The 22,388-nt window shown below is 43.5% G+C and overlaps 1 protein-coding gene across 1 annotated transcript in view; it reads right to left on the reverse strand.

Moving 5' to 3' along the window:
* The window catches only part of FBXO10 (F-box protein 10), a 555,020-nt gene that overhangs the window by 352,356 nt on the left and 180,276 nt on the right, over positions 1-22,388 (reverse strand). The window lies entirely within an intron of this gene.

Raw genomic sequence — 22,388 nt, forward strand, 5'->3', positions numbered from 1 at the left:
ACCTATGGTTTTTTAAGTGAATTTGCAAGGTTTTTTTAAATGCTAATTCCTAACTATAACGTGTGTGAAACCTATGTTTTTTTAAGTGAATTTGTAAGGTTTTTAAAATGCTAAGTTATGTATGTATTATTATATTTTTTATATATTTATTTTACAATAAACTACCTATGTATATAGTTATAGATTGACTGTATCCTGTAATATGGAATGGCTCGTTTAAAATGTTTTTTTTTTTTAAGGTTTTTCACCGCGAATTTTTGAAAAAAAAAAAAATGTTTTTTTCACCCTTCGGGCTCCTTCAGGGACCCCCTGACAAAGGCTAGGGGGTCAGGAACTCTCTACCCTGCCCCCTTTTCACGATCTCCACCTTTCTTTTTCACTGTCACACACCAAACACACAAAATGGCGGCCGACACTTCCTGATTTCGAACGATTCGAATGTTGACTGACATGTAACCACCAATCAGAATTGCGCTCGCGCACGTTAGGGTGCGCGCACCGTGCGCACACGGTGCACGCACGGTGCGCGCTTATAGATATTTATGTACTTTTAAATGCAATTTTCTCAGGAACTACTGAACAGATTGACACCATATATGCAAAAGGCACATGCCTGACCTGAGGACTACCTCTTTGCCAAATTTCAAGTAACTCTGTTCAGCCGTTCAGGCTGTACCTTCGACTAAAGGTCCTATGGGAAAATGCATTTTGGGACCCCCCTTTTTTCTCAGCCCCCGCTTGACGAATCACCCCGAGACTTTCAGGGTAGGAGCTGAGCGGAGCGCCCCATTAGTTTTGAAAATTTCGCGAGGATTCGTCAACCGGCACCAAAGTTATTCAAAATAGAATTTTCAGATTTCCTATGGAAACACGGTCCTAACTATAACTATCTACTGGCGACCGCCAGTAGAATATATATATATATATATATATATATATATATATATATATATATATATCTCTCCAACACGATCGTATTTTACTCGTTCTTGAAAAGACGATGCCACAGCCACGTAATCCTTTTCACAGCGTGTTTAATTCAATCGTATTTAGCCAGTCACTCAACGCGTTTCCTTTGTCACATATATATATATGAATAAATACAATTATTTAAAGTACAACTACACTTGAAAGCCTGAGTTTATTTAATTTTTTTTTAATCGATATATAATACCTTCTTTCACGCATCTATATGCCTTCCATGTGCTTATGGATCTACATATTTATTACTTTTGGATCTATATATTTATACTTGTACTTATTTATTACTTTTCTTCTAATTCAGCATATCCAATGTACTACCCTATTTTTCACCCTATACCGCTCTCAGTATATCCTCTACCTCAACTCTATGACTCATCTCAAACCTCCTTCTACTACTCTTTCCAAAGCACTAACCTATCTCTCACCCTATACCACTAGCAAGAGATCCTCTACTTCCACTTTCTCATTCATCCCAAATCCATTACCACTACTATGATCCCCAAAATAACCCTTTTGAGACTCTTTCCTACTCAACCCCTCCTTGCATCATCTCATACCTCTTTTACTATTCCAATCACCAAAACAAGCCTTTCTAACCCCTCTCTCTGACTCTTCCCCTTTCACCTCCCTTTTACTCTTTCCCTCCCCCTTCCTCTTACTCATTCTAAGTCTCGACCTACTGCTATGAGCTCCAAAAAAACAAGAACATTTTCTAAATCCAGCCTTTTACTATCCCTCCACTATCTTTTTCAATCCAAAATACAGACTAACATAGCCACTACTCAAATTTATTTCATATTTCACTATACTAATTCACCACTAATCCTTTATGGGTTCGGGAGTGGCGTGCTACTCGCCGAAAAAGTACTTCAACACCTCATCAGGGGTAGCAAGCGCTATATAAATGCAAACCTTTTTACCTCTTCTATCCCTTCGCTATCCTTCTCAACCCAAATACTAACATATCCACCACTCAAATTACTTTCATAGTTCACTATACTTATTCACCACTAACACTGTATGGTTTCTGGAGTAGCGTGCTAATTGCCGAAAAAGCACTTCAACACCCCATCAGGGGTAACAAGCGCTATACAATTGCAAACCTTTTCTCCATCTCTATCCCTCCACTATCCTTATCAATCCAAATAACTGACAACATATCCAGCACTCAAATTACTTTTATCTCTTCACTGTACTAATTCACTACTAATCCTTTATAGGTTCTAAAGTAGCGTGCTAATTGCCGAAAAAGAGCTTCAACACCGCAACAAGGGTAGCAGGCGCTATTTAAATGTTAAACCTTTTTCTCTCTTCTATCCTTCCACTATCCTTCTCATTCCAAATAACTGACTAACATATCCATCACTCATATCACTTTTCATATTTCACTATATTAATTCACCACTAATCCTTTATGGGTTCCAGAGTAGCATACTACTCTCCAAAAAAGCGCTTCAATGCCTCATGAAGGGTAGTAAGTGCTATATAAATGCAATAACAATACAAATGTTCAAAAGGAATGATAAAGATACTTATTGCGCATGGGTGGAAGGAATATGAAGACACCATAAAGCAAAGTGAAATACTGGAAAAGGAATTAGAGGCCTGTAATGATAAACAGGAGGTTACATCCTCCAAAGACAAGCTGGAGACAAGAATATAGAGGTATGAAGATGGCATAAAAAAACTTAAACATTCGAAGTTTCCAAGAGACAAAAATTACTAAAATAATGCTGTGTCCTTACTTTTGTAAAAAATGTGATCAGACTGTAACTACTGAGAAGACACAAGTGCCACTGGAATCTAAAGATGGAGAAACATCAGACAACAGTTCGGTCATGAGTTCAGATATGAACAAGAACCGTTAAACACCAAAGAGAGTCTGACTATGAGAAGGATCTGTTGAAACGTATGCAGGATACTGCAGCAGGCTGACTTGTAGCACCCAGACAAACAAGATCCAGAGATCTAGAAAGCGAAGAAAGAGGAAGAGGGAGAGGAAGCAGAAGAGGAGGTAGGTCCAACAGAGCAAGGGGCAGAAGATAATCCTCAGTGGAATAGCAGATAACACCATGAATTTGACAACTAAGGAACTAACACAAGAAATGAGAGAAACACTCAGCCTCGGCCTTTCTGATTATGTTCAAACAAGAAATTATCTGGTTAGTTTCACTCACAAACTAAAACTAGCCAAAGCCAAGCCTAATAGAACAACAATGCAGGCAAAAGTGTCCACAAAAATGGACATACCATGGACAGTGGGAGTCGCTGAAGGACTCTGTGATAAATTTGATCTAGATAACAATAAATCACAGAAAGACACAGGAGATACCCCGAAATCATCAAAACCTTGATTGAAATGGGTTTAAAAACCAATTTGAGTAGCAATACTAAATCTAAACATAGATCAAGAACGGTTTTTATCTTACCATATGATGCCATTGATACATTCCATGAGGTAACAGTAAAGCAATTGAAACATCTGAGAAGACAAATGTATGAACAACAGCAGATACAATAGAATCTAACTTGGTCACAGATGAAAACCTTATGCACCCTGAGTACAAGAATGGATTGTGTAATAAAGCCGTCATACAAAGGGGACAACATAGTACTGAGGGACAGGAATATGTATATAGATGAAACCCTCCACCAGTTAACGGATGAGAACTGGTATAAGATATCATAAGGACCTCATTGAAAGATATAATGTAAAATTATTTGCCTGGAAAAGAGAAGGGATTTTAGAACAGGAAGAATTACAATTCATAAAAAAAGGGGGACCAGTAATATCCATGTTTTATCTATTACCGAAAGTACACAAAGATAGATGTAAAGCACCTAGAAGTCTTATTGTATCAGCCAAAGGAAGTCTCCTTGAAAGAACCTCAGTATATATTGATCACCTTAATTTTCACTTTGTTGAGACGTTACCATCTTATATCAAGGATAGCACAGATTTTGTAAAAAAAGATCATGGACTGGGTGCAGTAAAACATTTTCTTAGGGCTAGACCTCTGACAACATTCAAACACGGCAGAATGATTATTGATATGATTGAATTTTGTCTTAATGAGAATATTTCTGGTTTAACAACATCTTGTACAAACAGATACAGGGGTCAGCCATGGGCACCTGTTTCGCCCCCAGCTAAACCAATTTGGCAATGGGCTGGTGGGAGGAACAGATGTCCATGGACACCGCTATGGAGGAGCATCTCAGCTACGTTATATCGACAATGTTTTCCTAATATGGGATGGGCTGATAAAAGAAATTATCGATTTTTGCAAATGCCTGACTGATAACATGAATTTGAAAATCACTATGACAGCAAATCATGAGGCTATAGACCTCCTTGATATACATGTTGAAGTATCAGAATATAAATTGTTAACATCCTTATTCAGAAAGGAAACAGCTGGGAATACTACTTCACATGCCTTAAGTACCCATCCAGGCCACATGAAGTGGAACATCCCATATGGGAGCTAGTGAGATTAAAGAGAAACTGAAGCACTGAGAAGACATTTAGGGAAGCACAAGAAGAGATGATCAAGAGATTTAGAAGTAGGGGTCAACCAGATAAGATACTCAAAATAGTGATCAATAGAATTGTCATAATATATAGGGAGAAAGTCCTCTATAGCAATATAGAGATACAAGAAGTACCACCCAGAAAATGTACGAAAAATGTAAGAAAATAAGAGCACTGCGAGGGTAATCATCACCTACAATGAAATGTCCAGCAAGGTGGCAGATGTACTAACAAGGAACAGGGACATTCTCAGAAGTGAACAAACAATTGAGAACTTATTAGGGAATACACCCAGCATTACATATCGAAGACGTAGTAACATCAGAGACCTGTTAGTTAGGAGCCACCTTCAAACTTAAACGCAGACACAGCTGACCTGGTTGGGTGGTTAACCCAAGGGTTTATTTCTGTGCACTCGATGTAAGTTGTGTCAACATAGTCCCAGCAGGACCATATACCCTGTGCCCTTCAAAGCCAAACCAATTGAAATAAGGAAGCATATAACATGCAAAACAAACCACGTGTTGTACTGTATAGAGTGCCCCTGTCCTAATAGATACATTGGAAGCACCATTTTCCAAGTAAAAAAGCGCATCTTAGAACATACCAGAGTGATTAGTAACAATGATCAAAAGTTTCCAGTGGCATAACACTTTAAAGATAAACACATGGGTATTAGACAAAAATTAATTTCTTTGGTCTAGATAAAGCCAGGAAACACCAAAGAGAAGGAGATCAGATGTTAAAACTACAGAGATTAGAATCAGACTAAATCATCAGTCTGGAGACAAAGGACCAAGGTGACTTGTAGAGTAGTGAGGAACTGACAGTACATCTAGAAGTGTTATCTTCCTATTGCATTCTCCCATCATAGCAGGTGTTCAGTTCTTGTGTGTACCTTAGTTTTTTGGGTTTTTTTTAAGTGTTAGTTCTGTTTATTTATTCGGAGTCACATTATTGATTTTGTTCATTTTTTACATCTATGGTGGGATATTGTTTTTCATTTATAGATATATATCCATAAGATGTTGACTTGGTAGAACTAGAGACACAAACAGTATTATGTATGATCGTGATATTTTTCATGTTTATTACGATAGCGTGGACTCCGCCAATAGAGACATGCTCAATAGGGCCTTGACATTTGTGTATTTAATTTTGTCTTTTCCCCTACATGACATGGGTTTGCCCACTAGAGCTTCATTCAGCAATTGGATGCCTGGGGGACCCCCCTCCTTGTATGTGATTGTAATGCATTAGTGTGCAACTAAGCAACCATAAAAGATTTGCCATCCCTCTGAAATCAAGAGCATAAACAGTGATGTATGTACGAGGTCAAAACCTTCTGAGTAACTCTTCTAATAAGATGGACGTCAAAAGGCAAAGATGTAATGTCAAGCGCTTTTTTGAATCTTGTGTTATTTTGTATATGAAACTTCCTGGTTCTAAATGACTATACAAAGATGTGAATTGTATTTTATAAATCAAGACACCGATTGTAAATAGGCGAATGAACAGATGCACTGTGATACCTGTAGCATTTACACGATGACTTTTAAGCTTGTGAGCACATGTGAACTTTTTTCTTTAAAAACCACACGTAGAATGACCATGCCCGTCCATGAGCATGGGTCCAGGTCGGAAATATTACCTACTTATAGTTAGGACCTAGGGATGCTGAGGGACCTTGGTGGCCAAGAAGTCCTCCTGGTACCTCCTGTAAATCCCCACCCCCTTTCTCCACCACTCTGCAAACAAGATTACTAGTTAAAAAAAAGAAATTCAAAGAAAAAAAACAAAGGTTAGAGGGATGTTATAGTTAGGAATTAGCAATTAAAAACACTGATGTTCAAAGTGATCTATAATGTCACACACATATAACCAAAAGACACAATGAAAAGGTTTTTCACCATAAACAAAAACTACAACCAACTGGGATAATTTCGAAGCTGGACTATTAATACATGCAAACATTTCTAACATTAATGTTATCCCCATAAAGAAATACCTGCTGGTCATCATGGATCACATCAAGTAAAGTATGTTGGAAAGGAGATGCAAACAATTTGGAGTAAAAATTATAATGCTTTTTAATGAAGATATTGGGCAATAAATGGAACAGAGTGCTACATCCTTCTGATACTTACATACTATGGTGATCAATACTTCTTACCATAAGTTCCGGATGGTCGCTAATAAAAACAACTGTCTTGACATGCTGTTAATACAACTTCAGATATTTTACACTGCAACAGTTTCTCTATTTGTATTGGAAGCCTGTCTGGGCCAGAGGCTTTACCATTTGTTGCAGAAATAATGTTGTGCCTTCCCTCTTTTCTTAAAGATTAAAGTAACTTTCTAATCCTATCTAATGAAAGGGAGGTATCTGCAATTAATGCTATATAGGACTGTAGAGATTCGTAATCTGACTCAACAGTTTCAGTGTATAATACATACCTAATAATAATTTTGGAATGCATTAATAATCTATTTCAGTATGCAGTCATTTATACCTTCTGAATAAATAGGAGTGGTTTGCTCCTTCTTCCAATTTTGCTTTGTCTGGCCAGCTATTTTCCAATTCTTCATTAAAGTCATATAGTTAGGTTCTCACCATCTTGGCTGTAACTTTCATATGACTAATTCTTTATTTGGTTTTGAGCTTCAGTCAGATATGGGAAAAATGGGGCATGCACTCGCCCATTCAAAATCTTGAGGGGGGGTTTGACAGGGCTGTGTCCTTGCACTGTTCCTTTTTTCGATCTATACGAATGGTGTGGAGAAGGCCCTGCTTGGCGCAACCCTAGACCTTCCTGTATCTGGCTCTATTCAGCTGCCAATATTGGCTTATGCTGACGGTGCAGTTCTGATCGCCAGAACAGGGTTAGGGCTTCAACATCTCATTACTGCCTAATTCTTTATTTGGTTTTGAGCTTCATGAAATTTGGTAAGGTAGCTGCACTGTAAATTCAAATCTTTCTAGTTTCCTAATATTTCTTGTAGATTTTGCATTTTACCTAATGATTAGTTCGCCATGTACCACTCTTTATTAATTTTTTTAATTAGAAAAATTCGTTATCCACCCTCTTAAATATGCTTTTAGTAAATCTCAAATTATTAATGTGTAGGCCGATCCAATGCTGTAATTAAGGAATCTATTTGAGTTTTTAAATATGACTTTAACGTCCTAAATTACTGAGTTTTAAGACTTCAGAAAAAAAGAAGCAGTTACTCCAATCGTAGTTTCTTGATTTGAGGCTACCCTCAATGAGACCCGTGTAACTCGTAATTTATTAATTTAGCTCATTGGGATGTGAGGTTACTGTAGCAAAGTAATTTCTAAATTTGATTCTTTAAAGATCTGAAATATAGCAAGCCACTTTACCTGGCAGTAAATCACTTATGTTCCGTGAAGGGAAACTAAATTTCTTGTTACTCATACCTGAGATGACTAAGAGTGAAATGCCTTTTTTAATCATGAGGACTTCTTGATTTTTCGCTCTCCCTTTTTCTCCCTTCTCTATGTACACTACTTATACAACACTCTTGCTTGTCACCCTAGTAAGAACCTTGCAAAACCATCAAAGCTTAAGGTATTCAGAACTACCATGGAATCTGGGCATTCATCAAGCACCAGGAACTCTTCCTGTACACTTAGTGAGACTCTTCATTTTTATATAGTAACTTTTGGATAAGAGAAAATTAAATATTATGTAAAAGTTTTCCTGCTTCTTTTGTTGAAAAAAAAAGTTTTTTTTTAATTAGGAAAGTACCAAAAGCACAAATACCGCAAGCATAAGTGAATATACATTAACCATACATGATTTTATGCATTAAAAGAAACTTCTTTGTCATACTGCCATTATGAAATTCCATAACCATATTAGACAAATCAAATTTCATAGCATCTCATGTAGGTAATCTGGAATAAGAGAGAAGAGTCGTTAACTGACCGGTGCCAAAATCTTCATCAGCTGATGTCTACGAGGGTTGTTTTGGATAATAGTAAATTCCAGATCACAGGCAAATTCCTGCCAATGTGCTATATGGTGAGTAAACAAACTTTACTCCGCATGCGTTACAACGCATGTCATTACCCCGCATTATTTACTCCACAAAAACTTTTACTACGCAGAGCTTTACACCACAAACCATTACAACGCATTCCCCATTACAACGCCCCAGTGGAGTTAGACTAGTAAATTGCATTGTAATGGACAAAGAGTTGTAATGGATTGCGTTGTAAAACTCTGCGTTGTAAACGTTTTTGCAGAGTAAAAACGTGGGGTAATGGCACGCGTTGTAAATGCGTGCAGAGTAAAGTGTCCTATTCTTTGTGGTCTGGTGGTTCCTGGTGTAACCATGGCCGTGCAATACCCAATCTAGACACTGTGACAGCAAAAACGTATATCACAGCCAGATTTGAAGGTATAAAGGGTGCGATACCAAGCATAATTACGTCAGAGTCATGGCTGACGATTAACTGCAGTAAATTAATAAGTTGATTGAATATGGCATGCCAGAACGGCAGTAAGACTGGGCGGGCATGAGTCAAAAATATGAGTTGTATCAGCTTCCGTCGTCTCACAATGAAACAGTAGGATGTCTCCCTGAAGCCCATTTAGAATAATCTGTATGGTGTATAATACAGATCATATTGGATCTTGAATGACTGAACCTTCAGGCAAGATACATTGAGAGCACTGTGGGCCACCTAATTACTGAGCCCAAATATCTTCTAGGAAGACGGGGACGCCCAAACTCATAGTCCACTTATTCGCCAGATGCTCTCAGTGACTTTCGCATTTCCTGTTGCACAGTAAAATTGCCACCCAGTGCCGGCGGAGAGGGGTAGGTTTGACGGCTCACATCCTGGAGCTTAATGGACACTACATTGTAGATGTCCTTCTATCCCGCCAGATACTGAAAGAAGCGATACTTTAATCACTGTTAGGTCGCTCTGTGATACTGTGGGTACCTTACTCACAGCGCTGATATGTGGTAGGTAGATTACACACCCACCAATTTGTGTAGAAAGTTGAACCACTAGGTCCTGATGAATTGCCACGGATGCTCCTGACCAATTGGCATGAAACATGTTGACCCATTAGGTTGAGGGTAGTTAAACTGACCCATAACTTCAGATAGCTGCCACTCTTTCCCCATTTTGAATCAGGTGGATAGCCAGTTTGAATAAAAGTGTCTTTGGACTACCCAAGTTATTTTAATCACTTCTCACCACATCTACACTTCCTAGGCCCCTTACCCCCACTGCAACAAACGGCAAGGAACAAAAGATCTCCACCAAAGAGCCCCTCTATGGGAGCCCGTCGGGTATTGCAGCGCTGACCCGACGAGGAGCAGGCCCATATGATGAAGCATGACACCTACCTGGCTGGGTGAGTGAGGGCCCTAGTTCCACCAGGAGGAATTCCCCTCCTCTTGACTCATCCAGAGTAAGCACACACTTTGTGTGTTCCTGACATATCTCCCTCCCTTGTCCTACCACCAGAGGAACTGCATACCCTCTATTTCTACTGCTCAGTAAAGTTTGACAGAAGATCCACATAGACTCGGGGCTTGTCACTAAAATGATTTAAAAAACAACTATGCTCTGCACCCACCGCATTGGAGTAGAGATGCAGAAGAAAGCCTCTTAGCTGCACAACACAAACTAAATCAGAGTATAATGGGCCCATCCGTTCTATGCTTAAATGCCGTCAATCACGCATGTAGTTGTTGTGTACAAAATGTGGCATATTGGGATTATGCCATAAGGATGTACATTGGTTAAACATTGGGACATTACACCTCTATCTGATGGCCAGCCAGATCTTATCAAAACCAAATAATGTTTTGAACCTTGTTGTGCATTTAAAATAGGCCGTGGCAGGCGCTGAACTGTATCAAAAGCTCCAAAAGTCAGGATGAATCCTGCCAGATGCCATTCACAAAAGACCAAGACAGTTTAAAGTCTAGTCACAAAAGATGAAAGAAAGAACCGCCATAGTGAAGGAAGGGCCAAACCACACAAATCCCGGAAACGTTTTAAATAGCCAAGTGCACAACGTGGTTTTCTGACCTACCCTATCAATTTCTGCCTGGTTGCCCTCTTAATTAGATTGCATCTCCCGATAAGTCCTAAGTGAAGTCTGTCCCATTTCCGGATTAATACCAGAGATTTATGAAATAGTGCATCATAATTGAGACTAATTACATCCTTCATAATGGATGTAATCCGGAACTCCAAGTAAGTGACAAAGCTGACATACCGAGGTTCAGGAGCTTCTGGGAACACATGGGTTTTTCGATGTTTAACTTGAAACTAGAGATCTTGCCCAATTGACAGGCTGCACATTTGCTGCATAAAAGGACCTTTTGCCGCAGCTTCTGTTAGGATGGCAATATCGTCCACAATTGCAAGGGCTTTTGCATCAAAGGTATGAAGCCACAGTGAGGGTATTGTATTTAGACATTCTAATGACTGGATATATGGTTCCAAGTAAGTGAAAAAAGCTAATGAGAGGGGACGGCCGTGATTTGATCGAAATTTTACCTATAGAGACAACCCAGTATTCACTCTCCTGCTAGACCTAATTGTGCTTTTGTGGGGCCACCCTAGGGCTAACGGGAACGTGCACTGCCCTCTCCTAGGGAAACACCTCCTCACCAAATTTCTTCTACTGGTCAGATTAACCCTGACACCCCACTGGAAGCAGCTGATCCCTCTACAGCCTGGTCTATGGTGGACACACGTTTAGCTTATCAATTATGATGAAAAAACGGACTGCTTTGCTAGCTGATAGAAAGTTACATTTGATGGAATATGGAAGCCTGTTAGGGCGCATATAAAAACTCAGGTTGGAGGTTGGCGGATGGTGCAACAGCAACATGTCCCCGACTTGGTGAGAAAGGGTCCCCGTCATCAAATGTCTGGCTTCTCAAAACACATGGGATCCAGACAATGCATCTGCACTAACTGGCCCTCAGAGCCTGCGGACCATTGCCCCCTCTCCTTTGAGAAAGACTGGAGGGCCCTATTGTGTGTTGTGTATCGTGGGGAGAGGATGTAGCCTTACTCTAGATTTCCGACTTTGGAACTGGGGAACCAGGTTAGAGCATCGCCGTGGGCTCAACATCCTGTGATTCTGGGCAATTCACTTAATCTGCCTGTGCCTACCAAAAATGAATGTGTCCTTGTGTAACATAACTGGTGCTCATGTAAAACGCTCCAATACCTTCGGGTCGAGTTCGCGCTACATAAAAATGCAACAAGAAAATGCTAGTGCGCTGAATTTTGTGATATGACCCTCTTCTCCCAGCCCCAGGAGGTTTCTCACTGGGTCCCCTCTTGGCCTCTCGTCTTTATGCTAACATGTCTTATTTCTTGATAGTGCACTAGGCCGGTGTGTTCTTAATGTTCTGTGATGTTATCCACAGAAATCTGAAATAAAGCGTCGAATAATAAAATAAAAAGACCACATGAAAAGAACAGGGGGATGTAAACGTTACTTTGTAAACTGAAAGTACCCCGTGAAAAAGCAGGCCACATTGGCAGCATTTAGATATCCTGAAACATATAAATAAACGTCCTCGAGCTTTGAAAGCCCATGCTGGCCATGTCCTCGAGCTTTGAAAGCTGCGAAAGTGGTAAAATTAATCATCACATTCCTGCCATAATGCAGGGTTTGAAACTGATTAAACTGGAGCAGTAGGCGTATTCAGTGCAAGGTACTACTTTACATTTAGCTTGACCTAGCAGAGGCTTAGGGAAGAAAGGACAAAAGACATGGTCTCCTAGATTTCATATGAATTTTCTTCTCAGAATGACGCTAAGGCGTTTGAACATAAAGGCGTGATGTGACACTTGCTACGAAGGTTACAAGCATTTTTCAGCAGCTGGTACCCGTTTTTCTTTTAACAGCATCTCTTGAATTCAGTGACTAATACAATTATCAATTTCAATAATACTTTATTTCGACCTATTTCGGCCATAAAAGTAGCAGTTAAAACACAATACAATAAAATACACAATAAGAGCATCATCAGTTAAAAAAGAAAAAGAAACATTTTTACAGCTAACACCCCAGATTAGTCTAGGCACTGTTTCGAATTAAAAAACTCCTTTTTATCCAGAATGCATGGAGATACTTAGAAAGTGCAAACACAATGTAAGCTGCTGTATTAGATTTAAAGACTCTAAGTGCATCTGCTTATTTACGAAAACCCAGGTTCCTACATACAGGTATAATCCAATGCTTCCGGGCTCTGCTGTACATGGGACAGAAGAAAAGGATGTGGCATTCATTCTCTAAATCCGTGCTACAGCCAGGGCATTTGGAAACACCGGAGCTAGACCACTTGTTTGTGAAGCATGCAAGGGGGAGGCAGCCAAACCTCCATTGGATGTATAACTTTCTGGCCAGTACAGGATAAATTACATTTAAATAGTCCTCAAAGGAGTATACAGATTTAAACTCTAAAAATGAATTTACCATAGGACCGATACGTGAGTTATGCAGCCATGCACTGGTGCATCTAGCTCTATGTGACTGGGTAAGCTGTTTTCCTGAGATCTCACTGCAGACAATCGCTGGCTGATGCCACAAATCCACAAGACCCATTAACGTTAATTCCTGTTTGACATAGGAGAGCCAGGGGATGTGCACAGCTTTGCTCAGATTTAATACTTCCTGCAGTTCAGTTCTATATTGTGTGAGTTCAGGGGTTAGCCATAATCTCCTCCAGAATCTGAGGGGTTTAAGAGACCGTTCCTCCTGGATTGGGAGAAGGCCCAGGTCAAGCCGAAGAGGAATAAGGGGGGTACTCTGCGGGAGCATTAGCAGCTGCCTCAAGAATCTATTCTCCGCTTTAGTTAATTCGGAACTCACAACATACCCCCATAGTTCCCCCCCATACAGGGCCGCTGATCTTGCCCTGGTTTTATAAATTTCTAAACCTGGGCTTATGGGCCTATATGATGAGGCATTGTTCATTTTCAAAATTCCACCCGCTGTTTGAGTCAGTTTAAGCTGGGATTTTAAGAGATGAGGCACCCAGGAGAGGTTTTCGCTCAGCGTGACACCTAGATATTGAAAGGTCTGCACTCTCTCAAGCGAAACTGTGTCCAATATAGGAGGGGGTCTGGTGCGTCGTGGGGGATTAAAAATCATGAATTTAGTTTTGTCTACGTTGATTTGTAGACCATGATCAATACAGAATTCATGAAACCCAACCAATGTGCGCTGTATCCCCATGGGTGACTTAGCTAATAAGAGAGTATCGTCGGCGAACATTATTGCCGCGATTTTCTTACCTGCCAGCCTGGGTGCATCGTTGTTTAGGACTGCATCCAGGCGAGAGATCAACCCATTCACGTACAGGCAGAACAAGGTGGGGGCAAGGACACACCCTTGCCTAACTCCCTTGTCTACCGGGAACCTTGCGGACAAAACTCCTCCCCTCGCACACCTGACCTGCGCAAAATTCTGTGTATGCAATCTCACTAATATGTTCAACAGAGCATTAGGTACTCCCAGGTCCCGAAGAACAGCCCACAATTTCCCCCTAGGCACGGTGTCAAATGCTGAACGGAGATCAACGAACACCATATAGAGGCTGCCACCCTCTATAGTGACGGTCTTCCAGTATAGCATAGCTAGGCGAATAGCTGATCCGTGGTGGATGTTTTACTCCTAAAACCAGCCTGATAGGGTGACAAAATATTATTCTCATTGATCCACTCTTGCAGGCGATCTAAAATAAGTCGCGCAAATATTTTTTGGGGGACATCAATGAGACTGATAGGTCTGTAATTTGCTGGGAGCAGAGGTGACCCCTTTTTGTAGATAGGTATAATCTCTGCTCCCAGCCACGACCCGGGGACTTCTGCGCCTCGCAAGATGTTATTAAATAGAGCGCACAGATACGGTGCCCAAATCAGGGGCTGGTCCTTAAACATATCTCCTGGTAGTTTATCTAAACCTGGGGCTTTGCCCCACATCATTTTTCCCAGGGCAATGATAATATCATCGTGGGTGAAGGCCAAGGTCTCAACCTCATCATCTCCAGGTACAAGAGGATAAAAATGCAGAACATCTAAGTCTGAAGATCCTGCATAGAGAGACTTAAAATGGGATTCCCAAACCCCTGGGTCTAGATTCACTTCTAGAGCATTGCGGGGTTCAGCAGTCCCATTATTTACAATTGCCCAGAATCTCCGCGAATCCTTACTAGTAAGTGCAGAGGCAAGATCGTGCCAGCGCTCCCAGTCCCAGGCAATTTTTGCCTGTTCCATTACTTCCTTATAGGAGCGTCTGAGGGCGCGAATAGTTAAACTATCCGTACCATCCTTAATTGCGTTTACCAAATTGGTTTTTGACTTCCTACACGCAGCATTATACCAGGAGGAAGGGCGGGGCACCATAGGTTTATTGGAGGTTACAACTGGATTAAAAATATCGGATAATGTGTCCACCAAATCCTGATGAAGAGTGAGCATGTTCACAGAGGGAACAGAATGCTCTTCCGCGATCAGGATGTCCCTTGCCTTGGTGAGGAAGGGGAGAATAGTTAGATATAATCTAGGGAGGGCATCCCTCTTATCTTGCAGTTTCGCCCATTTGACACGCCGCCTATTATTAGATAAAACAAGGCCAGGGTCAGATGGCAGTTCGGGTTGTCGCTTTAAAACAAGAGGAGATATCATCTTTAGCGCCAGAGCATTATGATCGCTATCAATCCTGGGCAGTACCTCCAGATCCACGATCTTTGGCCAAAGCCTTGTCTCGACCATAACGTAGTCTAGATGAGATTCGTGATCTTTTTTATTGTACGTGCATCTAGACGGAATGTCCGAGGGTTTCCTACCGTTGACCGCCCTAACTGAATTGTGAAGGGTAAGAGACGTAATCTGTGTAGCTAGTGGGGACCAAGCCTTAGCAGGAGCAGAGTTGCATGGAGGAATTCCCCAGAACTCATCCTCTTCCAACAGGGCTCCCTCATCCATCCCTGGTAGGGGCTCATAATGGCAGTTGAAATCACCTGCAATTATAAACTGAATCTCCCGATTCAAAGAGTCGAGAAAAGCTGAAAGTTCTCTGATGGTTTGAGATTCCCTAGCCAGTGCTGTGGGGCGGGAATAAACATTGATTAGGGCTAGTTTAAAAGAGGGTTGCCATGTCAGTAAGACACATAAAATGTCAACCGAGTTGGTCTCTATTAATTCTGCTTTGCAACCCAGATGGATACCAACCCACGTGGACAGGCCGCCAGACGGCCTCCCAATGCCTCCCCAACGTGCCATGGTATTAAAGGCCACGAACCCCAGTCTGTGGGCTCCCTCCCTAGCCCAAGTCTCTTGAAATAAAATCACATCGTAGGTGTCTACAAAGGAGCCCCATTCAGGGCACTTAAGTTTGGTGCTAATTCCCGCCACGTTCCATGATATTATGGACATGTGCTGGACGTGGCTATTGGGTAGAGATGGAAAGACAGTCGAATGGGGTAGACTCTGCGATGGGTTGTGTTCGATGGGGTCCTCAGGAGCAATGGTGTCATTGGCTAGATTTTCTGTGGGGTGTTGCTCATTGAGACTGCAACCAATACTCTCTAGGGAGTGACCAGAGCTAATCCCTCCTGGGGGAGAAGGTACCTCCCTGCTACAGGGAAGCATGTTGCCTTCATGAATTGACTCAATCTGGTCGGAAGCCTGAGTCCCGTCTAGCGACCATATCAGTCAGTCCACCTGATCTAACTGGCTATATCTGTTGTAAAGGGGGATAAAAGTGCGGGACAAGGTGTGAGCTTCTTGCCTTGGTTGCCCGACACGCCCCCTTCTGGAATGGGGTACGAGGGACCATTCAGTTTCTTGGCTATCTGCAGATTGACTAGGATAGAAGGAAGAAAGAGGGCATGTTGCAATTTTAGTTTCATGGTGGGAAAATCCACCCCTGCAAATGTACTCCACTGTTTTGGGGTCCCTAAAATTGACTAAGACACAGTCACCTTGTATAGTTTTACGGGTATGCCCTATCCAGCCCACCCTTCTAACCATAATAATCTCGCTGTTGACATGGGGGGGCAAAGGCCTGTGGGTACACAGCCATTGCATCGTCTTATTCTTTAGGGAGATGTAATCTTCTGTGGTGGCTTCACTTATTTCAGGGACACCAGTGAGAACGACCACAAGGGGGCAAGATTCGGGAGGTAAATCAATTGTCAAAAGAGGCCCAAGTACCTTTCCCAGATCTCCCCTTCTTGTCACACTTCCACTGACACTGCCTTTTGCCACCAGAGCGGATGCTGGAATAATAGGAGCAGAAGGTTGGATGTTAATGGCCCTGGCTTCAGTTTGGAGGGGTGCTGGGTTGACAATATGGGCAGAAGCTGCCTGATCTGTAGTAGGGTGGTTAGACAGTTGCTGAGTGTTTAAATTATTTGAATTGTTTAAGGGTGCAGCTGGGGTTATCCCATCCGGCCTGTTATTGTGGTTGCATTTGCAGGAGCATTGCAATTGTGTATTATTATGGACATTTCCCTGTGCTCCACTGATAATAATCTCAAGCTGTGCCAGGTGAGTTGTTATCCTATCTAACCTAGTGAGAATAGGATCGAGTAGGGTGTGCAACATTGAGTTAAGTTGCAACGATGTTACAACCCCTTCAGTTTGTTGTGGGATGTTGGATGAAGCGCTTGCATCGACCATATCAGTGGGGGGAACTAAGTGCGGGGAGCATAGCTCAAGATCTTCACTTAACCTGATTGGAACTTCGGTGGTTGGATTATCCCGGCGCTTTGAAGTTTTCTTACCCCCAAAATGAATTCTTTTCCCACTAGGAGCTTTAGATTTATTCTTCGAAGGCACTATCAGAGTTTTATCCTTCTTGTTGCGCAGGATAGGGCCTGAGCACGGCGGTGGAGGGGAACTAATTTTCGGTGAAGTTGTTAGTTCATCGCAACTCATGGTGTCACTTTGTGGAGTGTCATCAATAAATTGGGTCAGTGGGAGTGCAGATGATTTGGCGCCTGTACAATTAGGAATACCCTCAATGGCTCGGGGAGTACAAACAGAAGCTAAGGGACCCAGAGAAGATCGTCTGGCCTGAGCAAGTTCTTGCGAAACCCTTCGTTCCATAAGGACTATGCCCTGGTCTATCACTGAGTTAGCTCTGATGATAAAGTTATCTAGGGTGCCCGTGAGATTATCATTGCGAGCAGGAATGCTGCCCGTTTTAGAGGCCATTGCGCTAAGCTCAGAGTATGGGGGAAACAATTACGTTGGAACGTTAAAGTACCCGCAGCTATGACAAGCAATGCCTAACACCCACTGTGCCCACTAAACTCTAACAACCCGCGTACAATACAACAGTATGGATGTAAAGCCCAAATCAAACCTGCACCCAAGTCCGTTAAATTGAAAGGGACGTGGCCCGGTCCGGACTCTTGCGGGCTCGAACGGGCTACAACGGGCCCGCCCTTGGCCCGGGCTTCGCCCGCGCTGCGATCCGCGCTGCGGATTCACGTGGACGGGACTAAGTAGTGAGGAGGGCGGGGCTTCAGGAAGAGGAGCAGGTGGTAGGGCCTGCGAGCGGCTCCCGCGCAGCGGGGGCCGCGAGGCGTGGCGTCGGAGTGACCAGCGGGAAGAGGAGCAGGTGAGCTGGATTAACGGAGCGCAATGCTCCCAGGTCCTCGCAGTCCCGTTGTGTTAGGCAGTCCAAGGGCCCCACAAGCACCGTAGCGTCCTGGGCAGAGAGAGCAAAAGGAAGACCCAACATTCAATACGCCAGCCGAGTTTTTAAATAGTGGTGGTAGGGCCTGCGAGCGGCTCCCGCGCAGCGGGGGCCGCGAGGCGTGGCGTCGGAGTGACCAGCGGGAAGAGGAGCAGGTGAGCTGGATTAACGGAGCGCAATGCTCCCAGGTCCTCGCAGTCCCGTTGTGTTAGGCAGTCCAAGGGCCCCACAAGCACCGTAGCGTCCCAATATCACCGCACGTCTCTCCCAAATTCGAGGCCGAATTATCATCTTATAAATAGTGCGTCACGAATGTGAAGGAGAGCTAGGGCTCAAAGGAGGACACGTCTTATGCCCAACTCTAGCTACGCTTGTCAGTGTCCTTTAATGAGAAAGCTACGGGAAACATCCTTTACCCCGCATGCGTTACTCCACAGTGCCATTACGCCGCAGTTTTTACACAGCAAAATCTTTTACAACGCAGTACTTTACACTGCAAACTATTACAACGCATTCCCCAGAGTCCCGCTACGGTGGAGTTAGAATAGTAAATTGCGTTGTAATGGGGAATGCGTAGTAATGGATTGTGTTGTAAAGCCCTGCATTGTAAAAGATTTTGCGGTGTGAAAACTGCGGGGTAATGGCACATGGAGTAAAAGTGTGTGGGGCAAACTATTCGAAAGCTACATGCCGGATGAGGCACGACAACGTGGTTTTGCACACTGGTGAAAAATAGACTATTCTTATGTGGTGAACACCACTGCTTTTAGGTAAAGGTGTCCTCAATAAGTCAGGACGAGCCTGACGTGGGCAAAACAGTGCATCTGGCTCAGCTCTTGGACACAATTGAAGGACGAGTCAGAACTATGACATTAGAACGAATGCCTTTACCACGCAACGGTAAGTATCTACTTTCTATAGGAAAAGCGTTTTTTGTTTTGCTAATACCTTTGGCGCCGTTTGACGATTCGTCACAAAATTTTCATAACTAGTTTGCCACTCACTTCAGCTGCAGTCTGGAAAGTTTTTGGGAGGATTCGGCAAGCGGGAACCGAGATAAAGGGGGCAACCCAATAGTGTTTTCCCCATGCAATTTCCCATAGGGATTTTGAATACGACTACAGTCCAAACTGCTGAATGGAATTATACAAAACTTCGTAGAAAGCTAGCCTTTAGCCCAGAAAGAGCTCTTTTTATCACTTGGTGTAAATCCGTTCAGTAGTTTTTGAGTTATTAAAAAAAAAAAGATTCATAGATATCGAAGCATGCGAATCCTCCGCGGCCCCTCCCCAATTAATAATTAAATAGGTCATGGTAGATGGGGCCCTCGGGCTAATATTGGCCAGGGGAGGGGGGGCTGCATGCCCTTTTCCCCTTTGTATTATGGTCTGGCCCCGGAAGAGTGGATCCCAGGGTCAGAAATTGGCTGCTCGGGCGAAGAAGTCCACTTTAGTCCTGAGGTCCTCAGGAGGCAAGAGGACATCATCCCCCCCACCAGCAGTGCACCGAGAGAGAAAGGGGGGCTCTGACCACCTCTCGGCAATCCCACTGTGTGGGGCCTTACTGGAGGGAACAGGATGTCTTGTTGGCCCACAAGTATCTTCAGCAGCCAAGTGGACTTCATCACTCACTCAGCAGTGCCCCATAAGGTGCTTTTGCAGAGTGGAGGCGAAAGGGGTCATGGCCTCGGCCAGGCTCCCAGGGCCTGGCCTAGTTTTAGGTCTCGCCTGGCGACAGCAGCGCATGCGCTGCACTCGCCATGCGAGGGCCTTTTGTAATCGATTCAGCCAAAGCTAAATATGCACGCGTACGGATGGACAAAGATGTGCACGCGCACGCCGATGTGGACAGGCCAACGCCATTTTGTTGAAATTGCAGCCCAGAGTTTACTTGAATGCAGCCCACTGAGCTGATGCACGCCGCTAGTTTGTAGTTATATTTATCGCAAACTTAGCATGAGGGCATTAAAGGGCTTTACACAAGAAGCGCAAGCTGGACATTAAAGCATACTTTTTTGTATCTTTATGGCACGGGGAGATGAAATATCAGCGTTGGCTCAACATCCTGTGCTTCTGGGCAAATTACTTAATGCCCCTGAGCCATAAAAACAAAAACAAAAAGTATGCTTTCCTTTCGTGTAAAACTTCTGCTTATCATTTAAAACGCTTTAATGTCCTCTGGCCAAGTTCGTTCTATAAAACTGTCAAAAATACAGATTACGCTATGGACTGCACATATCAGTAGAACTTGGCCGAAGGGCACTATAGCGCTTTACATTGCAGAAGAAAATAATGACATTTTAAAGACCTGCATCGAAGCCCCACCCCCAAACACGCCACTACCAGACACACCCTAATCAGTTTGGTGAATACTGACAACCCTCATCTTCACTTTAAAGCACTCTGATGCTTTGCGTAAACACTGTGGAAATTCATGTCTTAATATTGTGCTTATGTCAGCTTAAACAGTCAGAAGATTCAGTACAATTTTGAAGGTATTTTCACTGCATTTTATGGCATCCGAAATACCGTCATCTGTTTCTGCTTTATTGCGTTTCCTCAGGCTCTCTGATTAATGGGCTCACCCTGCAAAGGAGCGCTCCACGGGAGCATGGCCCTCGGATAGCGCACTGAAATGGTCAATTTCCTCATACCGCATTATACATAAGAGCTGCGACTTTTCTTCATCAAATTCATGCCTGCCTTGTATCTGCACCGCACTATCAACCCTTGGATAGAGCAGAGATGGCCTCTGGACAGTTAGCACCGAGGGCTCCTTAAGTTGGTGAGTGAAGGTGGAAAGCGGAAGTTGGTGAGGGGCTTGCACAGACAACAAGCATTTGCAATGCAATAGGTCTCGAATTTATGCGAGTTTGAGCTATTAGCATTGTAAATGACAATGCGTTTTATTTATGCTTCAAAAACCAAAACATAAATAAAAGGCATTGTCATTTACAATGCCAATAGCTCAAACTCACGTAAATGCGAGACCTGTTGCATTGCAAATGCTTGTTTGTAATGCTGAAGGGGGGGCACGCAGCCCCCTCCCCTTGCCTATTTCGGCCCCGGGGACCCCATTCTTGGGGCCAGGCCTTCACCATTTTATTTTTAATGGGTAGGGGGATCAGCGTGGCCCCCCTCCCTGGGCCAATATTGCCCCTGGGACCCCATCCCCAGGGCACGGCCTCTGGTGGGGACCGTGGGGGGAGCCTCAAGGCCCCAGCTGGCTTCCCGCCTCCTGCAGGAGCCACCATTGCTTTTGGACAGAGGGAGCTGCAAACATGCATCTCCCTCTGTCCAAAAAATTCTGCTCCGCTTCATGGTAGCAAGAGGATTTTTCATGCTCTGGCTTCTATGAAGCAGACCAGAGTTTACTATGGCTTGGCCGGAGCAGTGCTCCCATCATGCCAAGGCAAACTGCAATGTCCCTGGGGTGGGCACCCCAGGACATTACTGGAGCCGGCCCTGGGTGGTGGGGTCCCCAAGGGCCATGGTGGGCTCCTAGAGGGGGGCCGCGCAGCTTCTTCAATATAGCCCCGGGGAGGTGGTGGTCCCAGGGGCAGCAGGGGGCGCATGGCATCTCCACATTTAATTATATTAGCCACCGGGAGGTGGCAGTCCCCGGGGCTGCGTGGGAGCTGGAGCCCCCATGCATTATTTTTACATATAGCCCCAGTGAGGTGGTGGTCCCCGGGGCTGTGTGGAGGGGGCTGGAACCCCCGCGCATTATTTTAAATATAGCCCCATAGAGGAGTCTGTCCTGGGGGCTGCGGAGGGGACACGTGCCCCGCCCCTTCACAATTACAGTAAGTTAGTCCCAGGGAGGTGGCAGTCCCTGGGACTGCGTGGGAGGGCTGGTGCCCCTCCCACACATTATGTTTTAATATAGCCCGGGGGGGAGGTGGTACAACAAATCCTCTTTAAGACTACAGGTCTACATGCAGTGTGTTTTACCCCAAAACTCGTGCTCAAAGGGCCCCTGTTCACTACGCTAGAGTAAGAGATGCAATATTTAGGTTCTCTCTCCACTACCCTTGCAAGAGAAGTTGAGCATGGTCTTTTCAATCTTTCATGATTTAGTAGATCACAGTTCACTGCAGCTTCTTTCAGTAATTGTTGGTGATTTTTCCGAATCAGTGT

This window comes from Triturus cristatus, chromosome 2_1 (genome assembly GCF_964204655.1).
Source record: "Triturus cristatus chromosome 2_1, aTriCri1.1, whole genome shotgun sequence".
Taxonomy (NCBI): Eukaryota; Metazoa; Chordata; class Amphibia; order Caudata; family Salamandridae; genus Triturus; species Triturus cristatus.